At 42.1% G+C, this 6,455-nt stretch overlaps 1 pseudogene; it reads right to left on the reverse strand.

Annotated features, from left to right (window-relative positions):
• Positions 1-3,268: 3,268 nt before the first annotated feature.
• On the reverse strand, positions 3,269-5,905 carry LOC139933729 (potassium channel subfamily K member 13-like; annotated as a pseudogene).
• Positions 5,906-6,455: the final 550 nt, after the last annotated feature.

The raw sequence follows: 6,455 nt of genomic DNA on the forward strand, positions 1-6,455 counted from the left end.
GGACCCTGGGACCCTCTGCTTAGCCGACCCCCTGAGCCAACTTTCAGTATGTTTACCAACGCACATTTTTATTGCGCACACAAAACTTTGTAAATATGAAAATTCAATAAATATACAAATGTCATAAAGTATAAACTATAGTATAATCTATAAATGAAAATTGCAAATTTGCTACACACTAGTATGTGATGTACACTCTTGTAATGGAACTGATGATTTCTGTGTTTCTGTTACTCCACACATTACGTCGATGAGTTGATGGACCTCATCTTTGATCACATGTTCCTGGACCCTGCACCTCATGTGAGCCAGGTTTTGAAGATCCCCGTCCCAGAAGACCCGTGCGCCCAGTCTGACAGGCCAGCCAAGGAGGACGTCATTGCAGCTACGTGTCTCAGTTCAATCAAGAGGCAGTCTGAACCCGACGTAGCTGGCAGCATCATGGAGCTCACAGCATATGCACAGCACCACACACACTGGTATCACTACTCTGACCCTGCGACCTAGAAAGGCCCAGCACTAGCTGACAAAGGATCTGTAGGCTAGACACTGAGAGGAAGGTGCCCATACTGTCAATACATTTCATTTGAATACTCAGTCTCTTCCTTTGTTGTTTTGTTTATCTGGCATGAGGTCAGGTTGTAGTTGGGTGTGTTCCACGAATGCATAACAGATAACTAAAAACATCAAATTATAAATCATTTTTGTGATTGATACTGCACTACTTTACTACACTGCAATAATGCTGCAGTGGAACACTCCCCTGTGTAAACTCACAGATGTAGATTTTGAAACAACAGCCCATTTTGATAACAGCACCCCATTATGGTCCTGCACAAGCACTGTTATGTTTCTACATGTGCCTTTTTAATGCCTTTTCTATAATAAAATAATTGTATTCTGTATGAACAGTCAGTGTTGTGGTTACTTTTTGGTTTCACGTTTAATTTACATGGGTGTGTAAAGGGAAATTTCATTTACATTTCATTGAAATGTAATAAAGCACCATGTAAGTGTAGACAGTGTGTGTGGGATTATATATTTTTTCAGTAACTTTTGTCCTATGCCCCTGTCACTAAAATAATTTTAGGTGTGCTACAGTTGTTTCTCTACATGGATGTGTAATAAAGTATAACAACACACAGTTATTTTACTCAAATTTATTGTCATGTACAGTATTATCCAAAGTCACATGTTGGTCATATTATTTGGCAAATCAATTCATGCACAGAATGCATATAAGAAACTTACTGCTCTATACCTCTAAGCTGTAAGGGCCCATAGTCTGTTTTATAAATGTTCATTGCATTCTGTAGTGAGAACACATTCAAACACACAGGCTCCAGACCAGGATGATCAACATGCATGTAGGTGGATCCTGAAGCTGATTCATTCTTCTGGTAACCTAAGGAATGAGACAGGGTAACTGTAATTGAATTTTGCAAGCTTTATAAGAACATTACACTGACAATGACATTTATATATGTTTATCATTTAGCACAGGCAATTTAGAGTAGATGTGAGTACTGTACAAACTAATGTAACATACGACATAAACAATAAAGGTGTCAACTCTAAAAGAGGTAAGATTTTATGTACAGGGGGAATGACCAGCAGGCGGAATGACCGGCAGGCCTCCATGAGATGCAGTTACAGCAGCTATCAAATTAGCCAGCAAAAAGCTACCGACACCTACTGTGTTGACGAGCTTACTAGACAACCTCAAACCACCGGCACTGGTGAACTTCAGGCTAAAAATGAATCAAACAAACCATACGGTATAGTTACCGTGCGAGACACTCCAGCAGGTAACGTTAGATATCGTTTTTATGGGATATAAATTTGTCCGCTATGGCTATCCAGATAGACCACATAGCCGACGCAACCACATACACACGCACGGTGAGAAAGTACGGAAACAGTGAAATTTCAACCTACCGTTCAGAGACATCCTGCTGTAACCGTGTCTGTAAAACTTTGGCAGCTGCCTCCTCTTGTTCGGTTGACAGATTCCGCCTCAAACATGTACGGTTTTACATGTTGTGTCACAGAGTTTTCTTCTACAAGGAGCTGCCATGTTGGTTTTGGAGTTTTTCCGCATCTGCACCCTCCCCCCTCACCCAGCCGATCAGGCGGCCAATCAGAGCAGCGCCTCATTATTAGAGCATCCCCGCCCACTCAGAACAGCGCATAGTTAATGAGGGGAGAAACTGAGAGGATGGAGAGGCTCCACAGAGCCTGGATTTGTGTGTTTTTTTTGCAACAGAATTCATAACCTTGTTTTAAAGACCACTGAGAAATGTTTTAAACAGCTAAAAAGAGCATAATATGGGACCTTTAATGAAATCTTGCGTGATACGTTGAGCGATTGAAAACCACAGTCAATCGCTGCGGCAGTTCACAGCTCGATCTTCTTCTTCTGTTGAGTTTTATGGCGGTTGGCATCCATAAGTGTTGCATTACCGCCATCTGCTGGATTGTAATAGCTTCACAGTGCAAACTCATAGCTCGATCAAAGAGAGCTCGATCGACTGGTTGAGCCTGCTGATTTATTTATTTATGGTGACAATTAAGCATTAAATCACATAATTATTCATTTATTTAAGCATTTTATTATATAATTATTTATTTATTAAGCATTAAATTATATAATTATTTATTTATTCATTTATTTAAGCATTTTATTATATAATTATATATTTGTTCATTTATTTAAGCATTTAATTATATAATTATTTATGTATTTATATATTTTGTTTCGGCCCTTAAAACCCTCCATATGTGTGGTGGTGTGCAGTATAACGTGGGATTCAGTATTATGTTGACGTAGCCTACATAATATGATGATGCAAGCAGGCTTGTACCACAATAAACCAAATATTTTTTCTCTCCCACTGAGGAGGAGGATATTGGGAAGGTATACTGTATATTACAATACATACACAAAACATTGATTATACTCATGATAAAAGTGGCAGTGCAAGTGCATTTCAAACAGTGGCAATAAAAAATAACTTTTGCTCTTATTTAAAACTGAACCTGGGCTATTGGAGAACACACAGACAACAAGTATATCCTACCTTGCAGATGTCATTCAGTCACCAAAAGTAGACTACAATACTAAGTTGTTCCCCCCCCCCCCCCGATTTTATCACTAGAGAAAAGCATTGATTACATTTGCTATTTGTCTTTTTTACATGACTTTTTATCACTGTCCCATTTTCAGAAATCTTTTAATTTACTCAATTGGGCAGAGATCTAACATAGTCTACATTCTCCCTATAGGGAAACAATTACCCTGCACTTGTCTTTCTGTGATTCCTCTGTCTGTGTCTCTCTGGCATACTGTTTTCACTTTGGCTTCATCACACAGGCATTTACCAATAGCATTTGGAACAAAGGAACGCCACAGCATGTTGTGGCCCAAACTGGAAACTGTTTGCATCTGCTGTCTCTGCAGAGTGTCGTCTTCACAAAGACACGTGTGGCTCAGAGTCAGAAAAACAGAGTTTAAACAGTGGTCTGAGTTGGGGCCTGGAGTGGCAGATACTGCTGTACATCCAGGCCAATGTCTTCAGCATCCAATTCAGACCCTGCTTGATGATGACAGAGATGGCGTTAAAGAGGGAGTAAGTGCAACAGACTCCGAGGAGCATCAGCAGACAGTTGGCCACCTGGTATAGCTGGCTGTCCTCATGGTGCTCTCTCTGGCCGCTCACAAAGTCCCCAAAGCCCACTGTGCTGAAAGCCACAAAGTAGAAGTACAGTGACTCCGAGTAGCTCCAGCCCTCCATGGCTGAATAGAGGGTGGCAGCTCCGCACGCTACCGCCAGGACGGCAGCGAGGAGGATGAGTGTGACTTGGTACACAGACGGTGTTTCTAGTTGGTTGTTATGGTGTTCTAGGTGGTTGCTAGGTTGTACTAGGTGGTTGCTAGGATGTTTCTAGGTGGTTGCTAGGGTGTTTCTGGGTGGTTGATAGGGTGCACTAGGTGGTTGCTAGGAGGCTTTTAGGTGGTTGCTAGGGTGTTACTAGGTGGTTGCTAGGGCCTTTGCAGGTGGTTTCTAGGGTGTACTAGGTGGTTGCTAGGGTGCTTCTAGGTGGTTGCTAAGGTGCACAAGGTGGTTGCTAGGGTGCACTAGGTGGTTCTAGCTCTGTGTGTGTGTGTGTGTGTGTGTGTGTGCGTGTGTGTGTGTGTGCGGGTGGATGTGTACCGATGTGTAGTGTGTGTGTGGCCAACTACATTTACTGGTACTGGCACATACTGGTACACGTACTGGTTCTGGTACTGGTACTATATACGTACCAGTAGCTGTGTGTGCGTATATGTGTGTGTATGTGCGGGTGGATGTGTACTGATGTGTAGTGTGTGTGTGGCCGACTATACACATACTGGTACTGGCACAGGCACATACTGGTACACGTACTGGTATTATATACTTACCAGTAGCTGTGTGTGTGTGTTTGTGTGTGTGTGTTTGTGTGTGTGTGTGTGTGTGTGTGTGTCTTACTACCTACCTCTTCACTTGTCATTGTGGGACATGTAACCTTCAGCGGGAGAAAAATCTGGCAAAGTGAGACTGGTAACCGGCAATATTTCTCCGTAGGTACGTTTATTTTAGTCATTAGCCTTTATGCACAGTTTGTCCTTAAGGGCTTCCGTCGCCCAGGAGCTTTGCTGTGTGTGTTTACAAAATGTGTTGCGGTTCCTGTCACCCTCTAGTGGTCAGACAAAATCGCTTAGTGTAGCTTTAATACATTGTATACTCTTAATCATCATTGAGAGAGTGTGCTGAAGAGATTAGTAGGAGTGGAAGGGTGGGCTGTGTGTTTGTGTGGGCAGTTAGATGGGAGCAGAACACGGTGGAAATGACAAAGATACAATCAGTTGAGTGAATCACCATGAAATGTCAAACATAGTCACCCTTATCACTGTAGGGGGAAAAAAAAGTTTGTTTGGAAATATTTATGCTGACCATGTCACTGTCTCAACATCTGTTGTGTACATCATGAAATGACTGCAGTCAGTAAATATGTAAGTGTGTTGTAAAAAGGAAATTGATCCACACTCGGTGCAATCACTCCCTCAGTTTCCGCAGTGACAGAGTGGGCACTGAGGTAGTGTATAGAATAGAAATGTTCATTGTCAAAGATGAGGTTGCTTTGATTTTTCTTTTTATTCAAAACCTGTTTCTCCCCTGGATTCAAGTGAAATATACATTTACAGGGATGGTATTCTCTTTTCAAACACATCATTTGCCGTTTTCATAATCACGGGCTCCATATTGCTAGGCTTATGTGGTCTGTATGATTGGTTGCATTCTGATTTGTACTTCAGTTTTGTTTTGTTTTTTTGCCCTTCTGTCTTTCTTTCTTTCTTTCTTTCTTTCTTTCATAAAATTGTGTTAGTAACCCCCTATCAAGAGAAAACTATGAGAAGCTTGGTCACAAAAGTTTATAAACAAGTTGTCAATACCACTCAAACTTGTGTAGTGCTTGTTGATGAAACAGCGCATGCTACAAAATCCCCAAAAAGTTACTCACAGTTTGCTGTTCTGTTTGACTCACCAATGGTGGAGAATACTGTTACCACAAAGTAGCAGGCGGCTGGGAAGTCCCAGAATGCTCTGCCCTGTTCTGCCCGGATGCCTGCAGTCCTGGCCTCCTCATAGTGGCGCAACGGAGAGCTCAGGTCTTCACGACTAATGTGATGCACATGACTGAATTCCCTCAGCCTCCTCTCCCAGAGCCGGTGGGCCTGTAGCTCTGCTGGCCTCTCCAAGGAAGAGAACATGGCAGCACCAGCCAGCATGTAAACAGCAACGAGCACACCAAGCAGGTAGAAGCGAGCAGTTTCCCTGCTTGGGCACAGAGATGGACAGCAGCACAAAGACTCTTTCCTCATTTCCATACAGACCCATTGTGTGCTCTGACAATTTAATGTGCTAAAATATTTTCACAGCAACAACATAAGTGATATTTGTCCAAATTGTTACTCCTTTATCACAGCTTTAATCTGTGCAAGCCTCTAATTCTTTACAACTCTACTTACAAAACTACAGTCTCCCAATCCGAAAGTCTCCGAGAGTCTGGCTTCTGAGGTTCTGCAGGTGGCTTTAACAGTGATTGTAATGCTCTGTCTATGCCTACTGCTTATCAGCAGCTCAATAATCCATCTTTATGAGCCACAAACATCCACACACGTGCACTCTCTCTCCCCTCTTTCACACACACACACACACACACACACACACACACACACACACACACACACACACACATACTACGGCCACACTGAAATGTGTGTCTCTTGTCTGAGTTTATCCCTATATTTGACAACTGGTTTATTATGATGTAGCCATTTTTCATTATTGTTTATAAGAGCATTGCCCTTGTGCTTTCAGACCCAACTTCACTATCACTAACTAACTGTGGAGTCAGGATTGTACATATTT

The sequence above is a fragment of the Centroberyx gerrardi genome, chromosome 6, assembly GCF_048128805.1.
Source record: "Centroberyx gerrardi isolate f3 chromosome 6, fCenGer3.hap1.cur.20231027, whole genome shotgun sequence".
NCBI lineage: Eukaryota > Metazoa > Chordata > Actinopteri > Beryciformes > Berycidae > Centroberyx > Centroberyx gerrardi.